The 27,779-nt window shown below is 40.8% G+C and overlaps 1 protein-coding gene and 1 pseudogene across 2 annotated transcripts in view; both read right to left on the reverse strand.

Annotated features, from left to right (window-relative positions):
- On the reverse strand, positions 1-27,743 carry LOC107769923 (putative ribosome biogenesis protein C8F11.04; annotated as a pseudogene).
- Positions 1-27,779, reverse strand: part of LOC107764229 (small ribosomal subunit protein uS2) — a 160,230-nt gene that overhangs the window by 51,726 nt on the left and 80,725 nt on the right. The gene's annotated exons all lie outside the window — the stretch shown is intronic.

Consider the following 27,779-nt stretch of genomic DNA (forward strand, 5'->3'; position numbering starts at 1 on the left):
AAATTGATAACAAAATAAATACCAAAAGTAAAACAGGAGACCCAAGAAACAGTCTGAGGGCAATGCCTGCTGAAGACTTCAGGATAGAAGGAATCAGCTGAAGCTTAGGTGATGCCCTGTTGAATACTCCAGGTTAGTAGGAGTGTGGTATCAGAAAGACTCCTAATTGATTATTCTTATGCTCTTATCTTGCATCTCTTACTCTTTGCCGACCCATCTTTCAGTTTTTTCCCAACCTCACTAGTCTCTTCTTTCCATCTTTCAAAGACAATTTACTCTTCTTCTGTTTCTGAGCACTTTTCAACTTCTTGGCTTTCTTCTCACCATTCAACTCACTCAGAACATCACCACGCTTCTCAGTATTTTTCAACTTTTTGGCTTTCTTCTCAGCATCCTTCTCAGTTTTCCCCTTCTTTGTTTTCTCAACTCCATCATCCTCATTCTCCTCGATATCTTCATCACTGTTGTCCTCTTCAGCATCATTGCCAACATTTTCTGCCATATTACCAACATCATCATCATCATCATCTATTGTATATGGTAAAATATGATATGACACGTAGGACACATGGAATCCAAGATGGGATGATTCAGGACCGAACGCAACCACTATGCTTGTCGCCGAAATTGATAACGTTCATAAAAGTGTATTAAAAACTTTGCGCCCGGTAGTATTTATTAAGGAATATTCTACAACATTAAATTCGTTACAGAGAATTTGACATTTATGCTCAATATTACATCTCAATCAATGACCCTCATAATTGGTATTAAAGGAGGGCATGATCCTAGGACCTTTTTCCTTAGGCATAACTATAAATAGTGAGTTCAGTTACCATTATAAATGACACGAAATTTCTGGCAAGAACATATATTATATTCTATATAAAACTTTATACAATTTCACTCTCTTGCTTTTTGATCCCATCATTGCTGTGTTCAGAAACCGTGTTCACGGAATCACTATCTTTGCTATTTTATCTACATTCCAAGGCTATGTACTGCGTATTTTTTCGATTATTATATTATTTTAGGATCAAATTAGTTCACTTATCTAGAAACTACGTATAAATTTAACTGCACCGTTTTACCGGTAAACAGTTTGGCACCCACCGTGGGGCCTAGACAGCCGTGCAATTAAATTGATCCTTGCCTCTTTTACTAACGTGTTTGACTATTTTTGTCTTAGTAAAAATCATAAAAATGGCAGATAACACTGTTAACGATGCACACAACCCCAAAATTCGAGGGGATCAACCTCATTTCGATGACTCAATCAATGACACCCGCAATGAGGGGAATGACGCCACACCGGTGCATGACAGACGGTACCTTCGATAGGTTTGGGAAAGAATTACCGATGATGCTGACGAGCAGCAAGTAGCGAATGCTGTGAGGATCCTGCAAGAGCAACATGCAATCATTCTAGGCCATCTCACGCGGCAGGATCAGGTTATGACGGAACTGAAATAGGTGCTATCAGGTGCTTCGAATAATGCGAAGAGGCACGATCCGATTCCTTCTGTTGTTCTCACAGACCAAACAACACAAAGAATTGATAACAACACTCCCAAGGGTTAAGTTTTCTCCGATGGGGCTGGGGGGAGCAGATCAGGTCTTAATAACGAGAATGATTCATGGTAAGTGAACGCTCGCATGGATCAAATCCCCGGCGCACCACCAGTATTGAAAGGCCCAAACTCGAAGAAGTATGTTCAATTACCGTACAAGCCAAGTGCGGCACTGGCACTGATCCCGAAGCATTTCAAAATGCATGAAGTTCCAAAGTATGATGGAACTTCAGACCCACAGGAATATATTACCACTTACACAACGGCGGTGAAAGGAAACGATCTAGCTCCTCACGAAATTGAATTTGTGTTGCTAAAGAAATTCGGCGAAACTCTCACGAGGGGAGCCCTAACGTGGTATTCATTACTGCCCGAGCATTCCATAGATTTCTTTGAGATGTTCGCGAATTCTTTCATTAAAGCTCACATCGCGGCCAGAAAGGTGCAAGCCCGGAAGGCCGACATATTCAAAATCGCACAAGGAGAATTAGAATTGTTACGAGAGTTTGTCACCCGGTTCCAGAAAGAAAGAATGTTACTCCCGGCCGTCCCGGATGAATGGACAGCTGAAGCATTCACCAAAGGATTGAATCCGAGAGGTTCAGACGCTTCCCGGAAGCTGAAGGAGAGCCTGTTTGACTTTCAAACAACAACCTGGGCAGATATTCATAACCGGTACGAGTCAAAGATAAGGATCGAAGATAAACAAGTCAGTTCTACATCATTAGCCAAAGGACGGGAGAAGAATAGAGAAAAACTAAAGGATGACTACGACGCAGATAGGCGGACTTCGAGGGGTCAGTTTTTACCCTACGAGCGTACCGAAGGCCGTGGCAGAAATGTTCGAGCAACAAACAAGTTTACCATTGACGGAGGGACTGATCGTGGTCGAAGCAATATATCACTTCAAGATAAACAAACGTCGGGGTATCAAGATCTTTCTTACCCCAGCTTATCAGAATATAACTTCAACGTCAGTGTAGTGGAACTAGTGTCAGCCATGAGGAGCATTAAAGAAACACGATTCCCAAGACCTATGAGGTACGATTCCAGCCAGAGGGATCCTAATTTATGGTGCGAATACCACGGGACAAACGGTCACCGGAAAAAGGACTGCCGACATCTTCGGGAGGAGGTGGCAATGCTATTGAAGAATGGTCATCTCCGAGAATTCTTGAGTGATCGAGCTAAGAACAATTACAGTCACAACAGAGACAACACGAAATCCTCGAAAGCAGGATAAGAAACCCCACGCCAAATGATCAACATGATCTTTAGGGGGAACGAGATTAACGGGGTCACCTTTTCGGCGGCAAAGAAGACTAAAGTATCGATAACTCATAGTATAATACTCCGGGAGGACGATATCACTTTCACAGAGGAAGACACAAACGGATTGCTATTACCACACAATGACGCACTGGTAATCTCATTAAATGTGTTAGATTTTAAAATTAAGCGTGTTCTAATGGATCCAGGAAGTTCGGCTAATATTATACAGTGGAGAGTATTGGAACAAGCTAAACTCACCGGACGCATTATTCCGGCGACAAAACTTCTCGCTGGATTCAACCTTGCGAGCGTGATGACCCGGGGAGAGATCGTTGCTGAAGGAGTAATGAAAACAACTCTCTTCGAAGTAGTGGATGGTGATATGGGATACAAAATCATCTTAGGAAGGCCATGGTTACATGAGATGAAAGTTGTACCTTTGACGTATCACCAATTGCTGAAGTTTCCGACACCCGAAGGAATCAAGCAGATAAGAGGTGACCAACCGGCAGCGAGGAAGATGAATGTAATCTCAGTTTCTAGTAGCAAAGGGAAGGAGCGCACAACATAGCAATTACAGGAACCGATGCCTACTCCCTAGTTAGAAGAGGTTATTCCAGGGGCAGAATCTTCAAAACAATATCAGGTGCCGAGATATTTCCAAGTTCCGGAAGAAACGGACGCAACGAAATCCACGACAGAGGAACTAGAGAAAGTGGCATTATTTGAAGAATTCTTAGAAAGAAAATTTCACTTGGGGGCATGGCTGCATCCCGAGCTCAGGTCTGGTTTTATTGAATTCCTTAAAATTAACATTGATTGTTTTGCATGGTCGCACGAGGATATGACAGGTATCCTGACAGAAATAGCCGTACACAAGCTGTGTTTGGATCCCAACGTACCACTGGTACGATAGAAGAAGCGCCCTATTGCTGAGGCCAGGAATAAATTCGTCAAAGAAGAGGTAAACCTTGACAAAATCAAGGCCATAGACGATATCCCAGATCAATTATCAAACATGAAGGAAGTCCAAAGACTCACAAAAAGGTTAGCAACTTTGATCAGGTTCATTTCCCGGTCGTCAGAAAAGTGTCATCGCTTCTTTACATTGCTAAAAAAGAAGAACAATTTCGAATGGACGTCGGAGTGCCAACACGCTTTGAGGGACCTGAAGAAGTACTTATCAAGCCCTCAATTGCTCTAGAAACCAAAAGAAGGCAAAACATTGCTAGTCTACCTCGCGGTTTCAGAATTTGCGGTAAGTGCGATTTTAGTTCGGGAGGACGAAGGTATGCAGTTTCCTATTTATTACGTTAGCAAAATTTTAACGGGAGCAGAAACTCACTACCCACATTTGGAAAAATTGGCCTTAGCTCTCGTAGTCGCTCCTCGAAAGCTGAGGCCCTATTTCCATTACCACCCAATAGTTGTGGTGACTACTTTCCCTTTGCGGAACATCCTTCATAAACCTGATCTCAGGCAGATTAGCCAATTGGGCCATCGAAATGAGTGAATTCGACATAGAATATAAACCAAGGACTGCAATTAAGTCACAAGTCTTTGCTGACTTCGCGGCCGATTTTAGTCTAGGACTGCTACCTTTGGCAACCAAGGAGGAAGTCATGGTGTCGAAATCGGCATTAGGGGTTTGGACCTTATTTACGGATGGAGCCTCGAACGTAAAAAGGTCCGGGCTCAGAATAGTTTTAATCAGGCCTTCAGGGGAAACCTTAAGGCAAGCCATCAACACGATCCCTTTAACTAACAATGAAGCATAGTATGAAGCTTTGATTGTAGGGCTCAAATTGGCCGGAGAACTTGATTCCGAGGTTATAGAAATCAAATACGACTCACAGCTGGTGGTAAATCAGGTTTACGGGATCTTTGATACCAAAGAAGTATGCAACAATACATGGTAAAGGTACAAGATATTTTGGCACGATTCCATGAGTGGTCAATAACTCTTATCCCGAGAGAGGATAATGCAGAAGCGAATGCATTAGCAAACATAGGTTCATCGACAGAAATAAAAGGATCGGAGTCCGGAATGATGGTACAACTGATGAGCTCAGTCCTTGATATGGATGGTTACTACGAGGTGAATTTGGCTAGTCTCGTCTGGGACTGGAGGAACGAAATAATCAACTACCTCGAGCACGAAAAGTTGCCCGACGATCCCAAAGCTTTACGAGCGTTGCGCACCAAAACTGCACGTTATAACTTTAGGAAAGGCCAATTATATAGAAAATATTTCCAAGGTCTGCTGGCTCGGTGTTTAGGAGCATTAGAAGCTGACTATGTCATGAGAGAAATCCACGAAAGGGATATGCGAAAATCACTCAGGCGCAGAGTCTTTGGTGCTAAAATTGATACGAGCAGGATATTACTAGCCTCGCATGGAACAAGACGCCAAAGATTTCGTACGAAAATGTGATAAGTGCCAATTCTACACATCACTTGTACATTGACTGATGGACATTGTCAGACTGCTGCCACCGGCTCCCGGAAAGGTAAGGTTTCTTCGTCGGACCGCTGCCACCGGCTCCCGAAAATGTAAGTTTTCTTTTAATTTTGGCCGATTATTTATCTAAATAGGTGGAAGCATGTTCTTATTAGAAGATCAGAGAACGGGGAGTGGTCTATTTCCTGTTGGAAAATATAATTTGCAGGTTCGGAATGCCAAAAGAGATAACATGCGACAATAGGCCAAAATTTATCAGTGCAAAAGTTACAAAGTTCCCCGAAGACTTGAAAATAAAGAGAATCACATCTTCGCCTTATCATCCGAGCGCAAACGGTCAAGCGGAGTCAACAAACAAATTGATCATTCAAAACCTCAAGAAAAGGCTAGAAGCAGTAAAAGGCAAATGGCCCGAAGTGTTGCCCAGAGTTCTATGGGCCTACCGAACAACGGCCAAATCAAGTACATGAGAAACTACTTTTTCCCTCGTATACGGTGCTAAAGTCTTAATCCCCGTTGAAGTAGGCGAACCCACTTTGAGATATTCTCAGACAAATGGAGAATCGAATAACGAAGCAATGCTAGTCAACTTGGAACTGCTCGAGGGACGCAGGGACTTGGCGCATGTAAGAATGGAAGCTCAAAAGCAGAGGATGGAGCGATATTACAATTGAAGAGCCAATTTCCGTTTTATTAAAGTAGGAGACTTGGTTCTAAGGAAAGTAATACAAAATACCCGGGAGCTCAACGCGGGAAAACTAGGCCCAATGTTGGAAGGTCCCTACCGGATTTCAGCTATCACTGGGAAAGGTTCATACGAGTTGGACAACCAGAATGGGGACAAGATGCCCAGCAACTGGAATGTTGCACACCTCAAAAGATATTATTGCTGATGAACAATATTCAAACTGAAAGTATGTGCTACACTATTTTTCCCTTCGTTTAGTTTTTGTCCCGACTGGATTTTTCTGGCAAGGTTTTTAACGAGGCAGCGATAGAAATCATACTACAAAGACAACAGCAATAAGACCTATGATATCAAGGCAAACGAACAAACTTCCACTTGGGGACTATTGGGTAATCTTTGGTTTGATAGCAAATTCCCATAAGGAAGTTAAGTTTGCTATCGAACAGATGTTACCTGACCATTCACGAGCACAAACCACCAGAGGACTGTTAGGTATTCTTTCGCTCTGTAGCATGGATTCCTAAGGGGAAACAAGATATGTTGCCGAGTGAAGGATTACCTAGCAATTCATTGGTGGGACCTTTGAGGATACAAGACTTCTAGTGTTCCAATTCACATTCTTCGCATTAAAATACTGAGGGGGGGGGATGATATGAGGATACGACAACAATGACTACCACGTCAACCGGGAACGAAAATTCAGAAACAAAATGCATCATCGGGATCGGAAATAAGTTGTACAAGATAGCCACAAGTAATGGCAATTTCTTTTCTGCATAGCAATATGCTTATGTAATTTCTGAAAATAGAAGGAACAAAAATGAAATACTTTTTCTTTTATCTTGTTTCATGTCTGAGCGATGAGTTGATTTTGTCATTTGAAAGTTAAACCAGTACTTCAAATGTTAGTGCTGTAATAAACATGAGACGTTCTCTTCAAGAGCATCGTAAACATAAGAGGGCCCTCTGTTATATAAACCCTCTCGTTAAAGGGTTGGTTCCGGAAGAATCAATGCCCGGAATCCAAAATATCATCGGGGAAAAATACACCCGAAGTCGCATATGAAAAGGACGCAAAAAGCAAACTTGCGCAAATATTCATAGAAACTTTCACGTAAAAGAAAAACTTGCACAAAGATTCATGAAAACCCTCACGTAAAAGGGATAATACTCAGAACCGAAATGCTTCGAAGAAAAGGCATCCGAGACTATACATAGTAAAGCATGAATTGAACAACATGCGCGGAATACTTGAGCAAATGCAAAAGTTAAAAGCTTGCATGGATACTTAAATGAAAGTAAGACTCAACCAATATTTGAACAAAACGTATGTCTTTATTTACAAGAATGGGCCAAAACGTTACAAGTACAAAATGATAAAAGAAAGGAAAAGCTAAACTGCAGCGTCTCTGGGTCCAGGAGGAAGAAAAGTATCCGCACTGCCGGAAAGAGTAGTTGGTTTCGCCGATGGCTCAACGCTTTCCCCAGTTTGGCCTTCGGCCTCATCGCCTTCCAATCCTTCTTCAGTTTCTGAAAACTCGAAATTGAAATCGGAAGAACCTGGAGTATCAAACTGCACCAGGAGTCCATTTTTTGCAGCCAACTCAAGATCTCGGGCCTTAGAAATTTTGGCATCAACATCGATGATACCAGCTTTGGCCTCTTCCAAGGTTTTTCTCCTAATGCTATACATGGAATAAGTTTTTTCAACAATGAGGGAAGCTGCTTGGTGCTTAAGTTCTTCTTCGAGTTGAGTGACCTTGGAGGAAAGGTTTTCCCTGGCAGATCTAGCAGATTGGAGGCTGATATCGAGCTCACAGATAATTGAACTAAAGAACCTATTATGCTCGATAGTTTTCCTATACTTCTATTCTAGCTGGGCATGTTTCGCCTCCACGACAAGAAGTTCTTCACTTTTGGAGTTCAAGGCTGCTTCCAAGTCAATCACTCTTTCAGCGAAGGCAGCCTCGCAGTCGGTTGCAACAAGAATGACATTCTGGACTTCTGCCCATTTGGCCGTTGCCTCATCAAATCTAACCCTCAACGGTCCATTTTCTTAGCTGAGGGTTACCACTTCTTGTTCGCTTTGCTGCAAATGAGCCTCCAAAATAACGGCCTAAGCAGCTCTGATTTCCAATTCCGAGAGGTGGAGAACAATTTGGTATCGTTCCGCCAAAAGCTGATCCCATTCAGAAGTAAGCTCTTCCTTCTCACGAATCAACCTTTGAAGGCCCTCAGAAGCAAGAAAGTTGGCCTATAAAATAAGAAGAGGTAAAATTTAGAATACATTTGTTCAAAGTAAAAGAAATAATAGAGGAAGGAAGGAACGTACCGGTGCGGAATTGTGCATGGCATTGTTCAACAAGCACTCTCCCGAGAGTACCTGAATCTTTTCTCAATCCTTTTCTGAAGCCAAAGGCTTTAGATAATTAGCAAGCTCCACTGGCCGGGACAACAAGTTTCACCTGGTAGAGACCGAAAGAGTAACATTCCTCCTCTTTTGTGGATCTTCAGAAAGGGCGGCATAATTTTGCCCCAAATTCCTATGAACTGGGGACTGTGGAAGAGGAACACCTTCTTCACGGTCAGGTGCGACCGATGGAGGTGATATAGCAACTGCTGGTGGAAGAGTGGATGAAGATGGAAGTGATGTAGCAAGTGCTGGTGTTGGTGAAGGTGGAGATAGAGCTGATGGAGTTGAAGAGTGAGAAGCAGCTGCATCCAATGCAGTGCTGGTACTCAGCCTCGCAGCACCGGTTACAATAATTGGGGCCTGGAAGTAGGAGTTGGCATATTCTACTAAATCAGATTCTCCCCAAAGTACTGAGACGTCGTCTTTAGTTGGTGCAACTATCTCAACAGGTTGAGCATCATTTTGAGATGATGAGGATCGTCGCCTTCTGTGTAAAAAAGCTCTTTCATCATAGTCAATCATCACGGTGTCTACGACCGGCCCAGAAGGAGGACAAGTCATCATCGCCACCAGAGATGATTCAGGGGGATCCGTCTTTGCCCTTTTATTCTTTTCCCCGGCCACAGAGGAGCGTCTTCTCTTTGTTTGTTTATCCTCCGGCCGGGGACTCCGTAAAGAAATATTTGCATCCGAAACAGGCCCGAAGATACATGTTCGAGTAAGTGCTTCCTGAAGCAGCCTCGCTGTATCAGCAGGATCAGCCAGAACGTCCTCCTCGGGGATAGCAACAGAGCCTGCAGGTAGACCTAATTCCATGAAAAGTCAGAAGGGTTCAACCAAGTTTTTCATATACAAAAATGGAAGCAAGATAAATTAGAGTTACCATGATTTTTGGACTTCCACCCGTACTTAAGGGCTAGTTCTTTCCACAAATGAGTTTCGGGCGTTGTAACGTCCATAATCTTCTGAACCCACCGGTTCAAACCTTCCACCACCGGTGGGAGCCATCGAGTTGCTGAAACATGCAGAGGGTGAAGAGATGATACGGCCATAAAATAATATCAAGTAATAAGAATATTATACAAAGAACTTACGATTGCGGTTCCAAGCAACCGGAAAGGATGAAGCCATTGTCGGAATAATGTCATTGGTTGCAACTGCAACGAACCGCTCCATCCACCCACGATCGTTGTCATCATCCATGCTAGACAACAAAGCATGGTGGCCACGCTTGCAAAGGTTTATCATACCCCCGTGGAGGATTTTGGGGGAATAGAGATTCATCACATGAGCTAAGGTTAGCTCCTCTCCAGTTTCTTGGCACAAGCATCGGAGGTAGGCGATCGTCCTCTACACTGAAGGACTTACCTATGTCAAACTCACATAGTAGCGAAGGCAAAACTCCACAATCACAGAATCAAGCTCTCCGCTCAAGGAAAATGCACCCAAAGTAAAGGGATACGTGAAAAAGTATGTAAAACCTTCCTTGGGAAGGGTCACTCGCTCTGATAGATCAGAAGCAATGATTTCCAACTCATTGCAGCGGCAATCCTCCCTCACAGCAGGGATATTGGAAGGACGAATGGAAGAAGGATACCTACTAACAACCCATGTACGAGGGTTAGCAGTAGGGAATTTCTCTTCAAAATCCTTCGAAGTACTAAGCCTCCTTGGGATGATGGAATTCACTGTTGGAGGAATGGAGTCCTCGGTTTTGTTCTTATTCTTTGAAGCACCACCACGTTTGGAAGAAGAAGCCATTGGAAAATAAGAAGGTAAAGAATTTGTGTTTGAAGAAAATTAGGAAAAGGATGGAAAACAAGGATGCACATCAGAAACTCAAGCAATTGCGAAGCGTAAAGGAAAAGAAAGTTGCGTATAAGTAAAATTCTGGCGGCTAAATTCATGGCCATGATTACCTTGATAATCGGCTAAAGCCGTGCTGAATCATGGGATGATGCGTGTTCGGGGCATTAAATGCGGAGAGACGTGTGTCTAATCAACTGCCAGAGACCTTCAGAGGGAGTTATAGTAATTCTCTCCAAAAAGGTATTTCTACCAACTTCCCGATAACACAAAGTTATGTCACCGGAAAGCAGGGGGACTATCTGTATAGGGTAAAATATGATATGACACGTGGCTGAATAAAAAGAGGACACGTGGAATTCAAGATGGGATGGTTGAGGACCGAACACAACCACTACGCTATCACCGGAACAGATAACGTTCATAAAAGTGTATTAAAAGCTTTGTGCCCGGTAGCATTTACTAAGGAATATTCTACGGCATTAAGAGCGACAGTCTGTTACAGAGAATTTGGCATTTATTCTCAACGTTGAATCTCAATCAATGACCCTCATAATTGGTATTAAATGAGGGCATGATCCTAGGACCTTTTCCCCTAGGCATAGCTATAAATAGTGAGCTCAGTTACCATTGTAAAGGATACGAAATTTCTTGCAAGAACATATATTATATTTTATATAAAGCTTCATACAATTTTACTCTCTTGCTTTTTGATCCCATCATTGCTGTGTTCGGAAATCGTGTTCACGAAATCACTATCTTTGCTATTTCATCTACATTACAAGGCTAAGTACTGCGTATTTCTTCAATTATTATATTATTTCAGGATCAAATTAGTTCACTTGTCTAAATATCACGTATAAATTTAACTGTACTATTTTACGGATAAACAATTATTGTTTACCCGTAAAACAGTACTGTTGAATTTATACTTGGTTTCTAGACAAGTGAATTAATTTGATCCTGAAATAATACAATAATTGAATAAATGTATAATACTTAGCCTTGAAATATAGATGAAAATAGCAGAGATGACAATTCCTGGAACAGTGTTTCCGGGCACAGCGATGATGAGATCAAAAAGTAGGAAAGTAAAATTGTATAAAGCTTTGTATAGATAGAGTGTAGGTTTAGCCAGAAAATTCGTGTCCCCTACAATGATAACTGAGCTCACTATTTATAGCTATGTTTAGGGATAAAAGTCCTGGGATCACGTCCTCATGTAATGTTAATTATGAGAGTCATTGATGAAGACATAACGAAGAACATAAATGCCAAATTCTCTGTAACAGACCGTCGCTCTTAATGCTCAAGAATATTCCCTATTAAATGCTACCAGACAGAGTATTTAACACACCTTTATGAAAGTTATCCTTTCCGGTGACAAGCGGAATGGTTGCGTTCGATCTTCGCTCATTCCTGTCTTGGGTTCCACATGTCCTCTCTTTAGACATCCACATGTCATATCATATTTTACCCTATACAGATAGTCCCCCTACTTTTCGATGCCATAACTTTGTGTTATCGGGAAATTGGTAGAAATACCTTTTTGGCGGGAATTACTATAACTCCCTCTGAAAGTTCATGACAGTTGATTAGACGCACGTCTCTCCACATTTAATGCCCCAAACATGCGTCATCCCATGATTCAACATACCTTTTACCGATTATCGATGTAATCATGGCCATGAATTTATTCGCTAAAAGTTTACCTATACGCCACATTCTTTTCCTTTGCGTTTCATAATTTCTCGAGCTCCTGATTTACATCTTTGTTTTCCATTCTTTCTCTAGTTCTTTTCAAACACAAAACCTTTTCCTTCTTCTTTTCCAATGGATTCTTCCTCTAAGCGTGCTGGTTCTACAAAGAACAAAATCGAGGACTCTGTTCCTCCAATGGTGGGTTCCATCATCCCAAGAAAACTCAGTACCACAAAGGACCTTGAAGAGAAATTTCCTATTGCTAACCCTCGTACATGGGCTGTTAGTAAGTACCCTTCTTCCATTCGTCCTTCCAGTATTCCTGCTATGAAGGAAGACTGTCGCTGCCATGAGTTGGATATCACTGCTCTTGATCTATAGGAGCGAGCGACCCTTCCCAAGGAAGGTTTTACATACTTTTACCCGTATCCCTTTACTTTGGGTGCATTTTCTTTGAGTGGAGAGCTTGATTCCGTGATTGCAGAGTTTTGCCTTCGCTACCAAGTGTGTTTAGCACAGGTAAGTCCTTCAGTGTAGAGGACAGTCGCCTGTCTTCGATGCTTGTGCCAGGAAACTGGAGAGGAGCTAACCTTAGCTCATATGATGAATCTCTATTCCCCCAAAAGCTTCTGCGGGGGAATGATAAACCTTTGCAAGCGTGGCCACCATGATTTGCTGTCTAGCATGGATGATGACAACGACCATGGGTGGATGGAATGGTTCGTTGTAGTTGCCACCAACGACATCATTCCGACAACGGCATCATCCTTTTCGGTCGCTTGGAACAGCACTCGTAAGTTTTTTTTTTGTATTTCATTTTACTAGATATTCCTTTGTGGTTGTATTAACTCTTCACCCTTCACACATTTTAGCAACTCGATGGATCCCACCGGTGGTGGAAGGTTTGGACAGGTGGGTTCAAAAGAACTTGGACATCACAACACCCAAAACTCATTTATGGAAAGAACTGGCCCTTAAATACGGGTGGAAGGCCAAAAATCATAGTAAATTTAATTTACCTTGCTTCCATTATGAAGAACTTGGTTGAACCCTTATGACTTGTTCATGAAATTAGGTCTACCTGCGGGCTTTGTTGCTGTCCCCGAAAAGGATGTTTTGGCTGATCGTGCTGATGCAACGAGGTTGCTTCAGGAATTACTTACTCGAACAGGTATCTCCGGGCCTGTTTCCGGCGCAAAAACATCTTTACGGAGTCCTTGGCCGGAGGATAAGCAACCAAACAGAAGACCTTCCTCCGCGGCCAGGGAACAGAATAAAAGGGCAAAAACTGATGCCCCCGAGTCATCTCCGGTGGCAATGATGACCGATCCTCTTTACGGGCCTATCATAGACATTGTGATGATTGATGATGATGAAGAAGCTGTTGATGATGGAGCTTCTTTACATAGAAGGCGACAATCCTCATCATCTGAACATGATGCTCGTCCTGTTGAGACAATTACACCAATTGAAGACGATGTCTCGGCACTTTGGGGAGAATATGATTTGGTAGAATATGCCAACTCTAATTTTTGGACCCCAATAGCGGTAACCGCTGCTGCGGGGCTGAGTACCGGGTCCTTTCCATCTTTGGTTGGCGAGCATCCAATAGCCGACACCGCATTTGATGTAGCTGCTTCTCATTCTTCAACTCCATCAGCTTCATCTCCACCTTCACCAACACCAGCAATTGCTACATCACTTCCATCTTCATCCACTCTTCCACCAGTAGTTGCTAGATCACCTCCATCGGCCGTGCCTGACCATGAAGAAGGTGTTCCTCTTCCACAGTCCCCAGTTCATGGGAATTTGGGGTAAAATTATGCTTCCCCTTATGAAGATCCACAAATGAGAAGGAACATTACTCTTTCGGTCTCTACCGGATGCAACTTGCTATCCCGACCGGTGGAGCTTGCTAACTATCTAAAGCCTTTGGCTTCAGAAAAAGACTGGGAAAAAAGTGATTAACTTGGAGGCAGCCTTAAACTCCAAAATCGAAGAGCTTGCTGCTATGGGGGCAAAACATGCCCAGCTAGAAGAGAAGTACAGGAAAACTATCGAGTATTGATGAGTGGTAATTTTACCATTCATCTTAATATCTTTTCCTTAGTTTTTATGTCCTTTAATTATAAAATGAGGTGATTTATGGTGTGCATTGCTAGATTTTAAGGTACAATGAACCTTGAAGAGAGTTGAAATCAAATGAAGTGAAATTGTGCAAAAACAAGAGTAAAAGAAGTGAAAATATTTCCAGTCATCTCGCATCTGCGTAGGCAGGTCCGCATTTGCGGTCTCATATCTACGAGAAAAACGGCCGCATTTGTGGAATGAGACTTGCAAGACTGGACTGCATCTGCCCTAGATAACCGCTTCTGCGGGTTAAAGACCGCTTCTGCGGTTGCGCTTTTGCGCTCAGTTCGCCGCTTCTGCAGAATAGCCACTTCTACCAGTTTTTGCTTCTACGAGTAGGAATCCACATCTGCGGAACCGCACCTGCGAGGATACTTCCGCAGGTGCGGTCAACGGGCTTCAGACCTGGACACTTATGTCATTTCACATTTTCTTTATTCCAAACCCATAAATACACGACCTAGCTAATATTTGGGATATCTTTGGCTTATTTTCAGTCTCTTGACTAGAGAACACAAGTATTGGATCTAGGGTTCTTGCACACACACTTGGGACTTGAAGATTTGAAGCTTTTGGTTGAGAATTTCTTACCCATTTATGTTTATTTCTTCATTTCCTTGCTTTGTATTGTATATCTAAGTGTGTAGTATTTTTTCCAACACTTGAGTATTTTTTATGAGAATATTTGTATTTAAAGTTTGGATTAAATACCTTGTTGTTCTTGTGTATTGAACGATTTTTAGTTATTATGAAGTGAGTTATTGTTTCTTTAATTATTCTTGTTCTTTAATATTTTCAAAGGGATTAGCTAACCCTAGGACTTGCCCATTTACTTCGAATTAATTTTGGAAAAGATAATTTGGGGTTGGAAAAGATTAATTAACAAGAACTTGAGGCGTTAACCCTCACTTTATAGATTCTATCTAGGGATAGGATTGAACTACTTGTATTCATATTCGGCTGTGCTTAATCTCTTAATTATTTTAGGGACAATTCAATTAGGAAGTCTTTTTAGTCTTCGGAAGAAGATAATAGAAAATTATTACCTGAGGCTAATTAATATAAACTCGCTCATATTTGTAAAATCGTGAAATACACTGGATCGTTACTTGAGTGTAATTCCCAATGTATCCATGCTTATAGCCATTGATTATTTTACTTGCTTTCTAGATTAGTTTACATTTTCGCAATTAGTTATAAATATTTTCTCAAAACCTTTCTAAGTGTTTGGCTTAGCATAATAAGTGATAATTCTCTTGCACGCCTAATCGCCTACATATTGTTCTCTGTGGGATTCGACCCCGACTCATAGTTAGTTAAATTATATTGCATGAGACCGTGTTCATTTACCTTTTAGTAGTGAATTTGGATGTCATCAAAAGTGGCGCCTTTGCCGGGGAACAATTTGGCGTATTTAGGTTGTTTGAGAAATAAGCGTACGTGTTTTGGTCCAAACTTTTGAATATTTGTGTAATTAATTTCTTATATTTGTTTATTTTTCTTGATTTTTTTCTTGTTTATTTTCTTAATTTTGAAAAATAGCATCATGTAATAAAAATTGGTCGGATGGTAGTTGTTCATACTTTGATGACCCTTGTCCTTATTGGTGGACCACACTCATGGCAAAATTATTTAACCTCTTCCGGGGGCGGATTGTGCGCACAATCTAAAACCCATGAGTAGAGTATATGTGATAAGTGTGATGGTCAAAATGGTCATCGAGATAATTGTGCTTATTTGTCCTTCCCTTTCCCCGACCCCCGCTATGATGATTCTGGTTTTTGTGATGATAATTATAGGGATATGTAAGTGGAAGAAATTAAGCACAGTCAAAATGGAGAGTTCAAGCTCATGTTGGAATGCCTACTTGAAGGAGGAAACAAAGATCAAAATGCCTTGGAAGAGCTTTTGGAAAATAGTCTCCAAAATCATTTGGCGGTTGAAAGGTTGAACTCACAAATAGGAGAAATTCTTGAAGCTTTACAGGTCCAAAAAGTTTCGGAAGTGAATGATAGCCAAGAACCTTCCCTAGAGGTTGAAGCCAAAAATCCTTCTTTAGCACTTGATCAAAATCAAGAATAACTCTCAAATTCTCAAAATCAGAGGATGGTGCTCATGCTGGAGGCCATTCTTAAAAATAAGGAGAAGCAAGTCTTGGCACTCGAGGACTTAAAACAAGCACTACATCGAAATGATGAGACTATCCATACTTTGAAAGATCAAATAAAGTCATTGATTGAGGCTCATTATGCCTATCAATTTGAGAGTGTGGAAAGAGGTCAAGAAGAGTCCATCTTTGAGGATGAAAGTGAGCTTTATTTCGAGGAATCAAGAATTGAACACCCGCCAATCGACTCTATGCTTGTTGATGATGCCAAGAAAAATATAGAACTGGAGTCAACCGGTGTAATTGAAAATATGGTTGAAGTTGAATCTAGTTCAGGGGAAAAAGAGGATGTCAAAATCCAGAAAACGTTGCAAGTTGGGCTTGTATGGTGATATGGGAATTGAACCATGTGAATCGATGTGGGAGTGAAAAGAAGAAAGACAAGAGCCATACATCTTGCAATTTGAAAATTCAAGAACACAAAAGGACACTCATCAAAAGAGAGCCAATAAATGCAAAATGCAGAAATTGATGCTCGGCTTGATCATCTACTTACCACCCCCTATAGCTCGTGGTCACAAGCTTGATTCCAAGTTAGGTTCCCAATTCATAACGTCCAAGTGGCGATAAAAGTGGTAAAGTGATTGGCGTCGTGCCACGACGGTAAATGCGGCGCTTGGTGGGAGGCAACCTATCGTTTTTAAATTTTTAGTCATTTTTGATTTTTTTAAGAATAGTTTAATATGTTATTTTTGATTAATCAACAAAGTTTCAGATTTTTTGGAATTGAAATGAGGAGTTTGAAGTGTAGGAGTGAACAAAAACAATGGTTGTCCAGTTCTGGCATTGAGTCCAGTGAATCCGCAACTGCGGATCTTGTAATGCAGAATCGCCTAAAGCATCGCATATGTGTCCTTATTACAGAAGCGATTAAATTTCAGCACAAGCACTTACGCAGAAGCGTGATTAGAGCTACCATTCTTACATGCACCAAGTCCCTGCATTCTTCGAGCAGTTCCAAGTTGATTAACATCGCTTTGTTGTTCGATTCATCATTTGCCCGAAAATATCTCAAAGTGGGTTCACCTACTTTCACTGGGATTAGGGTTTCAGCATCGTACACGAGGTAAAAAGGAGTTTCTCCTTAACTTGACTTGGCCGTTGTTCGGTAGGCCCATAGAACTTCGGGCAATTCTTCGGGCCATTTGCCTTTTGATGCTTCCAACCTTTTCTTGAGGTTTTGAATAATCACTTTGTTTGTTGACTCCGCTTGACCGTTTGCGCTTGGATGGTAAGGTGAAGATATGATCCTCTTTATCTTCAAATCTTTGAGGAATTTTGTATCTTTTGCACCGATAAATTGTGGCACATTGTCGCATGCTAACTCTTTTGATATTCCGAACTTGCAAATTATATTTTCCCACAGAAAATCGACCACTTCTCGCTCTTCGATATTCTGATAAGGACCTGCCTCCACCCATTTATAAAAATAGTCAGTCAAAATTAAAAGAAACCTTACCTTTTAGGAAGCCAGTGGCAGTGGTCCGACGATGTCCATCCCCTATTTCATGAACGACCATGGGGACAGAACCGAATGTAAGGGTTCTGCCGGTTGATGTACTAGTGGTGCATAACATTGGCACTTATTACATTTTCGTACGAAGTCTTTGGCGTCTTGTTCTATGCAAGGCCAGTAATATCCTGCCCGTACCAACTTCAACACCAAAGAATCTGCGCCCTAGGGTTGCCGCATATCCCTTCATGGACTTCTCTCATGACATAATTAGCTTCTAATGCTCCTAAGCATCGGGCCAGCGGGCCTTGGAAGGATTTTCTATATAATTGGCCTCTCTTGAAGCTATAACGTGCAGCTTTGGCGCGTAACGTCCGTGATGCTTTGGGTTCTTCGGGCAACTTCCCGTGCTCGAGATAGTTGATTATTTCATTTCTCCAGTCCCAGACCAGACTAGTCAAATTTTCCTAATAGTAATCATCCGTATCCAGGACTCAGCTCAATATTTGTACTACCGTTCCAGATTCTGATCCCTTTATTCCTGTCGATGATCCTAAGTTTGCTAATGCATCCGCTTTTGCATTATCGTCCCTCGGGATGTGAGTGATTGACCACTACCGAAATTGCGCCAAAAGAGCCTAGACCTTTACCACGTATTGTTGCATACGTTCTTCTTTGGTATCAAAGATCCCACAGACCTGATTTACCACCAGCTGCATGTCATATTTAATTTCAATAACCTTGAAATCAAGTCCCGGGGCCAATTCGAGCCCTACAATCAAAGCTTCATACTCTGCTTCATTGTTAGTTAAATTGATCGTTCTGATGACTTGCCTTAGGGTTTCCCCTAAAGGCGTGATTAAGACTATTTTGAGTCCATACCCCTTTACGTTGGAAGCTCCATCCGTAAATAAGGTCCATACCCCTGATGTCGGTTCTGACACCATTACTGCCTCCTTGCTTGCCAGAGGAAGTAGTCCCAGACTGAAATCGGCCACGAAGTCATCCAAGACTTGTGACTTAATTGCAGTCCTTGGTTTATATTCTATGTTGAACTCACTCATTTCGACGGCCCATTTGGCCAATCTACTGAGATCTCGGGTTTATGGAGGATGTTCCACAAAGGGAAAGTAGTCACCACAGCTATCGGGTGACATTGGAAGTAGGGTCTCAGCTTCCGAGCGGCGACTACGAGAGCTAAGGACAGTTTTTCCAAATGTGGGTAGCGAGTTTCTGCTCTCGTTAAAATTTTGCTAACATAATAAATAGGAAATTGCGTACCTTCGTCCTCCCGGACTAAAACCTCACTTACCGCAACTTATGAAACCGCGAGGTAGACTAGAAATATTTCATCTTCTTTCGATTTTGAGATCAATGGGACTTGATAAGTACTTCTTCATGTCCCTCAGAGCCTGTTAGCACTCCGGTGTCCATTTGAAATTATTTTTCTTTTTGAGTAGCGTGAAGAAGCGATGACATTTTTCCGACGACTGGGAAATAAACCTGCTCAAAGCTGCTAACCTTCCTATGAGTCTTTGGACTTCCTTTACGTTTGACAATTGATCCGGGATATCGTCTAGCCTTGATTTTGTCAGGATTTATCTCAATTCCCCTTTGTGAGACCAGAAACCCCAAGAACTTACCAGAACTGACCCCGAACGCGCACTTCTCGGGGTTAAGTTTCATGTTATGCTTCCTCAAGATGTCGAATGTTTCTTGTAAATTCTTTAGGTGGTCACCTGTATTCAAAGACTTAACGAGCATATCATCTATATGAACTTCCACAGTCTTTCCTATTTGCTTTTCAATTATCTTATTTACGAGCCGTTGATAAGTGGCTCCGACGCTTTTCAACCCGAAGGGTATTACATTGTAACAATATATACCGAAATTTGTTATAAATGAAGTTTTTTTCTGATCTTCCGGGTTCATCGTAATTTCGTTGTACCCAGAATAAGCATCAAGGAAACTCATCAACTCGTGCCCGGCCGTGGCATCAATCATTTAATTGATATTTGGCAGTGGGAACGAGTCTTTTGGACATGCCTTATTAAGATCTTTATAGTCTACACACATGCGAAATTTATTTATTTTTCATAGGAACTACTACTACATTGGCTAGCCAGTCTGGATATCTTACCTCTCAGACCGAACCAATTTTAAGAAAGCGGGTTACCTCTTCTTTGATAAACCTGGCCTCGGCAATAGGGCATTTCTTCTACCTTACCGGAGGTATGTTGGGATCCAAACTCAGATTGTGCACGACTATTTTCGTCGGGATACCTTTCATATCCTCGTGCGACCATGCAAAACAATCAACATTAAATTTAAGGAATTCAATAAAACCAGACCTGAGCTCCGGGTGCAGTCCTGTCCCCAAATGGAATTTTCTTTCTAGGAATTCCTCGAACAATGCAACTTGCTCTAGTTCCTCCGCCGTGGACTTCGTTGCGTTCATCTCTTCTAGAACTTGGAAATATCTTGGCACCTGATGTTGTTCTTACATCTCTATTTTCGAGCTAACTCCTTCTAGTTCGGGAATAGGTGCCGGTTCCTGTAATTGCTATACCATGCGTTCCTTCCCTTTGCTACTGGAAACTAAGATTGCATTCATCTCCCTTGCTACCGGTTGATCACCTCTTATCTGCTTGATTCCTTCGGGTGTTGGAAACTTTAGTAATTGGTGATATGTTGATGGTACAACTTTTATTTCGTGTAACCATGGCCTTCCCAGGATAATGTTGTAACCCATATCACCATCTACTATTTCGAAGAGAGTTATTTTCATGACTCCTTCAGCGTTTGTGAGCAGCAAAACCTCTCCCCGGGTCGTCACACTTGCAAGGTTGAATCCAGCGAGAATCTTTGTTGTCGGAATAATGCTTCCGACGAGTTTAGTTTGCTCCAATACTCTCTATTGTATGATATTAGCCAAACTTCCTCGATCTACTAGAACACGTTTAATCTTAAAATCTAACACGTTTAAAGAAATTACCAGTGCATCGTTGTGTGGCAACAACAATCCGTATGCGTCCTCCTCCGTGAAAGTCATATCGTCTTCCCAGAGTCTTTTCCTATGATTTATTGATACTTTCGTCTTTTTCGCTGCCGAAAAGGTGACCTCGTTATTCTCATTCCCCCCCGAAGATCATATTGATCGTTTGGCATAGGGGTTCTTCTCCTACTTTCGGAAGTTCCGCATTGTCTCTGTTACGACCATAATTGTTCTTAGCTCGGTCACTCAAGAATTCTTTGGGGTGACCATTCTTCAATAATGTTGCCACCTCCTCTCGGAGGTGTCAGCAGTCCCCTGTCCGGTGACTGTTCGTCCCATGGTACTCGCAACATAAGTTGGGATCTCTCTGGATGGAATCGAATCTCATAGGTCTTGGGAATCGTGCATCTTTAATGTTTCTCATGGCTGACACCAACTCCACTATACTGACGTTGAAGTTATATTCCGATAACTTGGGGTAAGAGGGATACCGAGACCCGGACGTCTCCTTATTTTGGAGTGATCTATTGTTTTGATCACGATCGGTCCCTCTGTCAGCGATGAACTTGTTTGCTGCCTGAAAGTTTCGGCCACGACCTTCGGTCCGCTCGTAGGGCAAAAAATGGCCCCTCAAAGTTCGTCTATCCGCGTCTTAGTCATCCTTTGATTTTTCTCTGCTTTTCTCCTGTCCTTTGGCCGATGATGTAGAATCCACCTGGTCATCTTTGATCCTTATCTTCGACTCATACCGGTTGTTTACATCTGCCCAAGTTGTTGATTTAAACTCAAGCACGCTCTCCTTCAGCTTCCGGGAAGCGTCTGAACTTCTTGGATTCAATCCTTTGGTGAATGCTTCAGCTGCCCATTCATCCGGGACAGCCGGGAGCAACATTCTTTCTTTCTGGAATCGAGTAACAAACTCCCGTAATAATTTAGATTCTCCATGTGCGATCCTGAATATGTCGGCCTTCCGGGCTTGCACTTTTCTGGCCCCGTCATGAGAATTAATGAAAGAATCTGCGAGAATCTCGAATGAATCTATGGAATGCTTGGGTAATAATGAATACCATGTTAGAGCTCCCCTCGTGAGAGTTTCTCCAAATTTCTTTAGCAACAATGATTCAATTTCGTGAGGAGCTAAATCATTTCCTTTCACAGCCATTGTATAGGTAGTAATATGCTCCTGTGGGTCTGAAGTTCCGTTATACTTTGGAATTTCAGGCATTTTGAACCGCTTCGGGATTAGTTCGGGTGTCGCACTTGGCTTGTATGGTAATTGAACATACTTCTTCGAGTTCGAGCCTTTTAATACTGGTGGCGCGCCCGGGATTTGGTCCTTGTGGGTGTTCACTTCTCTCATGAACCGTAAAAGTTCATTCTTGAATGGATCATTTTCGTTGTTGAGACCGGATCTACTCCTGCCAGTCCCGTTGGAGCCAACTTTACCCTTGGGAGTGTTGTTATCGACTCTATGCATTGTTTGGTTTGTGGGAACAACGGGAGGAATTGGATCTCGTCTGTTTGCATTATTCGAAACCCCTGATAGTTCCTGCTTCAGTTCCGTCATAACCTGGTCCTGCCGCGTGAGATGGCCTAGAATGATTGCATGTTGCTCTCGCAGGACCCTCATCGCATCCACGACATGTTCCTCATTAGCATCATCGGGAGTTGTATCCCGAACCTATCGTGGGTACTGCCTGTCATGCACCGGCGTGACGTCATTCTCCTCATTGTGGGTGTCACTGATTGAATCCTCAAAATGAGGCTGATCCTCTCGAATTTCAGGGTTGTGCGTGTCATTAACAATGTTATTTGCCATTTTTAATGATTTTTTCTAAGACAAAATAATAAAATCGTGTTAGTAAAAAAGTCAAGGATCAATTTAATTGCACGGCTGTCTAGGCCCCACGGTGGGCGCCAAACTATTTACCCGTAAAATGGTACAGTTGAATTTATACGTGGTTTCTAGATAAGTGAATTAATTTGATCCTGAAATAATACAATAATTAAAAAAATATATAATACTTAGCCTTGAAATATAAATGAAAACAGTAGAGATGACAATTCCTGGAACAGTATTTCCGGGCACAGCGATGATGAGAACAAAAAGCAAGAAAGTAAAATTGTATAAAGTTTTGTATAGAATAGAGTGCAGGTTTAGCCAGAAAATTCGTTTCCCTTACAATGATAACTGAGCTCACTATTTATAGCTATATCTAGGGAAGAAAGTCCTAGGATCATGTTCTCCTTTAATATTAATTATGAGGGTCATTGATGAAGACGTAATGGTGAGCATAAATGCCAAATTCTCTGTGACGGACCGTCGCTCTTAATGCTGCAGAATATTCCCTATTAAATACTACCGGGCGCAGAGCATTTAACACACCTTTATGAACGTTATCCTTTCCGGTGACAAGCGAAATGACTGTGTTCGGTCTTCGGTCATTCCTGTCTTGGGTTCCATGTGTCCTCTCTTTAGACGTCCACGTGTCATATCATATTTCACCCTATACAATCATCACTCTCCAATTCATCTACACCAGTGTCAAAGTCCATATACCTAACTTCATGAATCCTCCCTTTATTCTTCTTCCCCTTCTAAATTATTCCCTGACCCCTCATCGGCTTTCTTTTCACTCTCCTTAACCTCAACCAAACTACCACTCACTTCTTCTTCGGCTTGTTTATCCTTAAACCCCTCAATCTTGAGCTTGATATCAGGCAAAGCTTGATACAAAGGCAATGCAAGAGAATCAGAAAGCCTCAAGTGCAAGCTCCTCACACCGTCCCATTTCTTGGGAACCACCTGAACAACACCCTTTATTGCTTCCACCACATTCTCCACAATTTTATCACTCTCCATTTAACCCTTACCAACCCTCATCACACAACAAGTCCCAGTCCTCAAGTAAAACAACCCGGACCTACAAGCCCTTTCCACTTGCTCCTTCCAATTCTTGTGTGTCAAATTCAATGGCAAAGACAGTTTCTTTTTCTTGAAAAATTGCTTCCCTAAAAGCTTAGGAAGCAAATGGACAATCCTCCTATCGACCAAGAAAAGGTCGTAATAATCACAAAGCTTTCTTTTTGCCTCAAAGGGTTTGTAGTTAGTTTTAAGCTTCGAGAGCTTAATGACTTTACTGATGGGTATGTTTTGGGATTTGATGATCTTTTTCGCGGCGTCCGAAGTGAGTTTGGAATTGGGTCTGTCATTGATGATGAGGCAGAGCTCGGAGGAGGAAGGATCGTGAATAGGGTTAGGGAAAGGGATTCTGAAAGTGTTGGTACGAGGCTTTGGTGGGATTTCTTGAGAGTGAGGTTGAGGTAGATGAAGTCGTCTTATGGGAGCAATTGGGCTTTCTGGTTTTGGACTGGGATTCTTTCCATTTGAGGAGGGCGCTCACTGCCTTCTCTATGGTGGCACGGCCGACCTTGGCGGCGGAGGGTGGCAGAGACTTTATTGGGGTGAGGATGGAAAGGACCGGGGAGGAGATGATATTGGGTTTAGGGGTTTTTACCTAACTTCAGCATTGAAAGTTGAGAATTTTCAATAGGGCTCCCTTTATGGGATAATGTCATAGAAGAAAAGGAAAAAAGAACCATGTTTATCCCCAATAATCCAAAAAATAGATACGAAATTTATGTAGATTAATAACTTAGCATTTAGCAGCCCGCGTTTCGGACCCGAAAGGAATGAAAAATGAATGAAGAATCTGTGTGCACTATCTATGGAGTGGAGTGACTATCCTTAATCTCCTCTTCCCTATCTCCCCTTTTTTTGCCTTCGGCTATTACCGGCTGGCAAGTTGTTACCGATTTATTCTTTTGATAATCAAGAAAGTGATTATCAAATAATTAGTCTAAGTAATTAATTTTATTAGAGAAATGATAATTAGCTTAGACAGCAATATCTTTGTCTAGTACTTAAATTTAGAAATAAATAAATAAAAATAACAAATAAATAAAGAATTTAAATATAAAAATTTGAGAAAATGTGAAGATATTATGTGAAATAACAATATATCAAATACTAATATCACATAAAAACTATAATTAGAGTGGTTGATAAAATATGATAAAAAACGTAAAGACAAAAGACAGAGAACAATTAACTTTGCATTTACACAAATTGAATCCACGAGTCATCCTACAAATATGTTTATCAAAAAAGCAAAAAAGGAAACCACTGGAAGTCCTCAAACATCAAGCATAAGCATTAAAAGATTTTTTCATTTCCATGCTTCCAAAATGTACAAGATACAGGAACTTCGTTCTGTGTCCAAAGAATTTTTAGTACTCTCGGTTAAGCGCCTGTTCTTATTCTTACCTTCGGAAAATGAGTTATGACATAGTAGGTCTAACTTTCCATACTATTCTCTTTCTTGATGAATCAAATCGTATTATAGAAAGTCCATGTCACACTATTCTCTTTTTTTTTTTAATTTTTTTTTTAGTTTTTATGTCCCACTCTTGTTAACACATGTATATATCTATAATGATACTGAATTTGCTATAGAAAGGTCCCTTATCTAAATATATCATTGCAAAGAAATGAATGAACTCCCATGAAAGGAGATTATAAAGCCACAAAAACTAATCCAAACAATTCTTGGCTATTTGTCTCCCCCTTTTTCCAAACGTAATTAACCTCCGACACTTCAATCCCCTATATTTTTTGTATTAAAATGGAACTATTAATTTCCACATAATTCATAATCAATTCCCACAAAAAGTAATAGACACATCCTCAAAGAACATTGTGTACATTGAACGTATTTTTAATATTGATGGAACAATCATAAATTTTCCTGGCACTCCAAGTTAGACCTTAAAATTCAACAATCATTATTTAAAATTACATTTTTGTGCTTTAAAAGCAGAATAGTTATTAGGATTTTGGAAGGGCAAAAAAGCCATCCAAATTCTTATGGCCATTTTGGTAATTCAACTTTTTCTTTTGGGACTTCCCACTTATAATATAACTAGTTTTTTCGCACGTGTGTCGCACATGGAAACTGAATCATATAGTACATTTGTAAAATAAATATTAAAATTATTAAAATAAAACTTTGAGTAATACATGAAAGAATAAAATATAAGTTTCTCTAAATGATTAATATGGATCAACATATGGTGACTTATTTCTCGAGGTCAAGATGTTTCAATATATTCTTTGAACCTATAAAATGAACAACGGAAAAGGGCCAAAAATGCTCCTATCCTATTGGATTTGGCTTAAAAATACCCTTCTTCTATCTATAGGATCACAAATGTTCTCAACGTTATATTTTGGCTAAAAAATATCCCTAAGACTAACGATTGACTAACGGACTATGTAAGCCTTTATAAAGATCCACGTGGCACTCTTCTATTGGTCCACGTGGAAGGATATTGATTTTTTTAAAAATAATTAAAATGAGCAAGTTGAGTGCAATTAGAAAGAGAGAGATGATAAAAAAAGGAAAGGTGGCCATGGTGATGATGGAGGGGAGAGGAGATAGTATATGTACAGAAAAATAAAAGGGTAGAATATAAATAAGAGATTTAATATGTAAGATATTTATCTAAATAAGAGAAATTTTACTAATTTAACCTTTTCATTTTTAATACAATATAAATATATAAATCTAACGCATGCACGATGCACGTGTCTCGCAACTCAATAAGTATAATATTTTTTAAATAAACACATAAATAATATTAAAATTATATTTGAGAAATAGATAATAAAAGTTAAAGACAGAAGTGTAAGGAAAAAAAATGAGGATTGTTATTTTTATTTAGCTAACAAAACAAAGGAAGAAACTCTTATTCATCCCTATATTTCGTTCTATTTTTATTGAGCTTTATAATTACAAAGCAAGAATTATCTGACAAATAAAGATATATATATATATATATATATATATATATATATATATATATATATATATATATATATATATATATACTATTAATCAAGGTACTTGATCCAATTATTACCTTTACAAATTATGAAAGTTGGTCATATTTTTTCCTTCACGTGAACAAATAAATGGGGAAAATCATAAAGAGATCATACTTATCTCTCTTTTTTAATAATCTCCAAAATCAACCAACGAAAGAAATTAAATAGAAACATATTATTATGATTGTAATCTGTTTACCCGAAAAATCGGATAACGTTGAATTTATGTATGGTTCTAAGGGTAAGTAGATTCCTTTGATCTGATGATAACAATACACGTATTTATGATGTAAAATAGGAAATGATGAACAAAGATACTTAGTGAGCTTTAGAAAGATAAACACAATGAATTCTTAATCCCAGGGAAGATGTCTTCTATTACAATCTATCTTGCCTTTTATAGCCAAGGATCACTACTTTATCTATAGCAACATAATGGAATAATATTACTAGTGGAGGACCCATGGTGGTGTGTCTCCTCCTTAATTCCCGCCAAGATTATCTCCTTTGGTGCGGTTATAACAGCTTTTTGTCTGTGAGCTCGATACCGACTCGAGCTCGGTGTCGGATCGGAACCTCGACCTTGGTTTCGAGCTTGGTGATCACTTTCGGGCATCGATGTTCGGGACCTGTATCGGTCGATGTTACCTCGGTCGATTCGGACGCCCCGAGCTCGACGCCCCCATCTCGGAATTCGTTCGGGTTCTCCATGAAGATACCCCTTGACTGAGATGCCATCCTCGATCGATCTTCATGATCGAGGATCGGTTTTAACCGTATACAGATAGCCCCCTCGTTTCTTGGAAAGGAGATGACGAGAAACGTTGTGATTTCCCTAAGGTTCGACTGAATCAACGATGACGTTTCTATCGACTTTGACTATGACGTGCGTAATAGCTGTCCCATCGATTTGGTTTTATCGAGGTATTTAATGTGTGTCAGTCGGTGGTCGGCCACCGCTAGAAACGAATCGCCATGCCTTATAAATAGTTTTCCCATAAAATGTTTTCCACTTTTGTGCTTCCTCTTTTCCCAAATTCCCTTTGATTATTTTCTCTACTTCATGGCTTCAGTGCCGCTTATACCAGAGTTTTGGTGCTGTCCCCTATTTCACCTTCCTTTGCGACTTTTCTTCTCATATTGATGGCGAAAACTTCAAAAATCGTACCTCACAA

This window comes from Nicotiana tabacum, chromosome 22 (assembly GCF_000715075.1).
Source record: "Nicotiana tabacum cultivar K326 chromosome 22, ASM71507v2, whole genome shotgun sequence".
NCBI classification, from domain to species: domain Eukaryota; kingdom Viridiplantae; phylum Streptophyta; class Magnoliopsida; order Solanales; family Solanaceae; genus Nicotiana; species Nicotiana tabacum.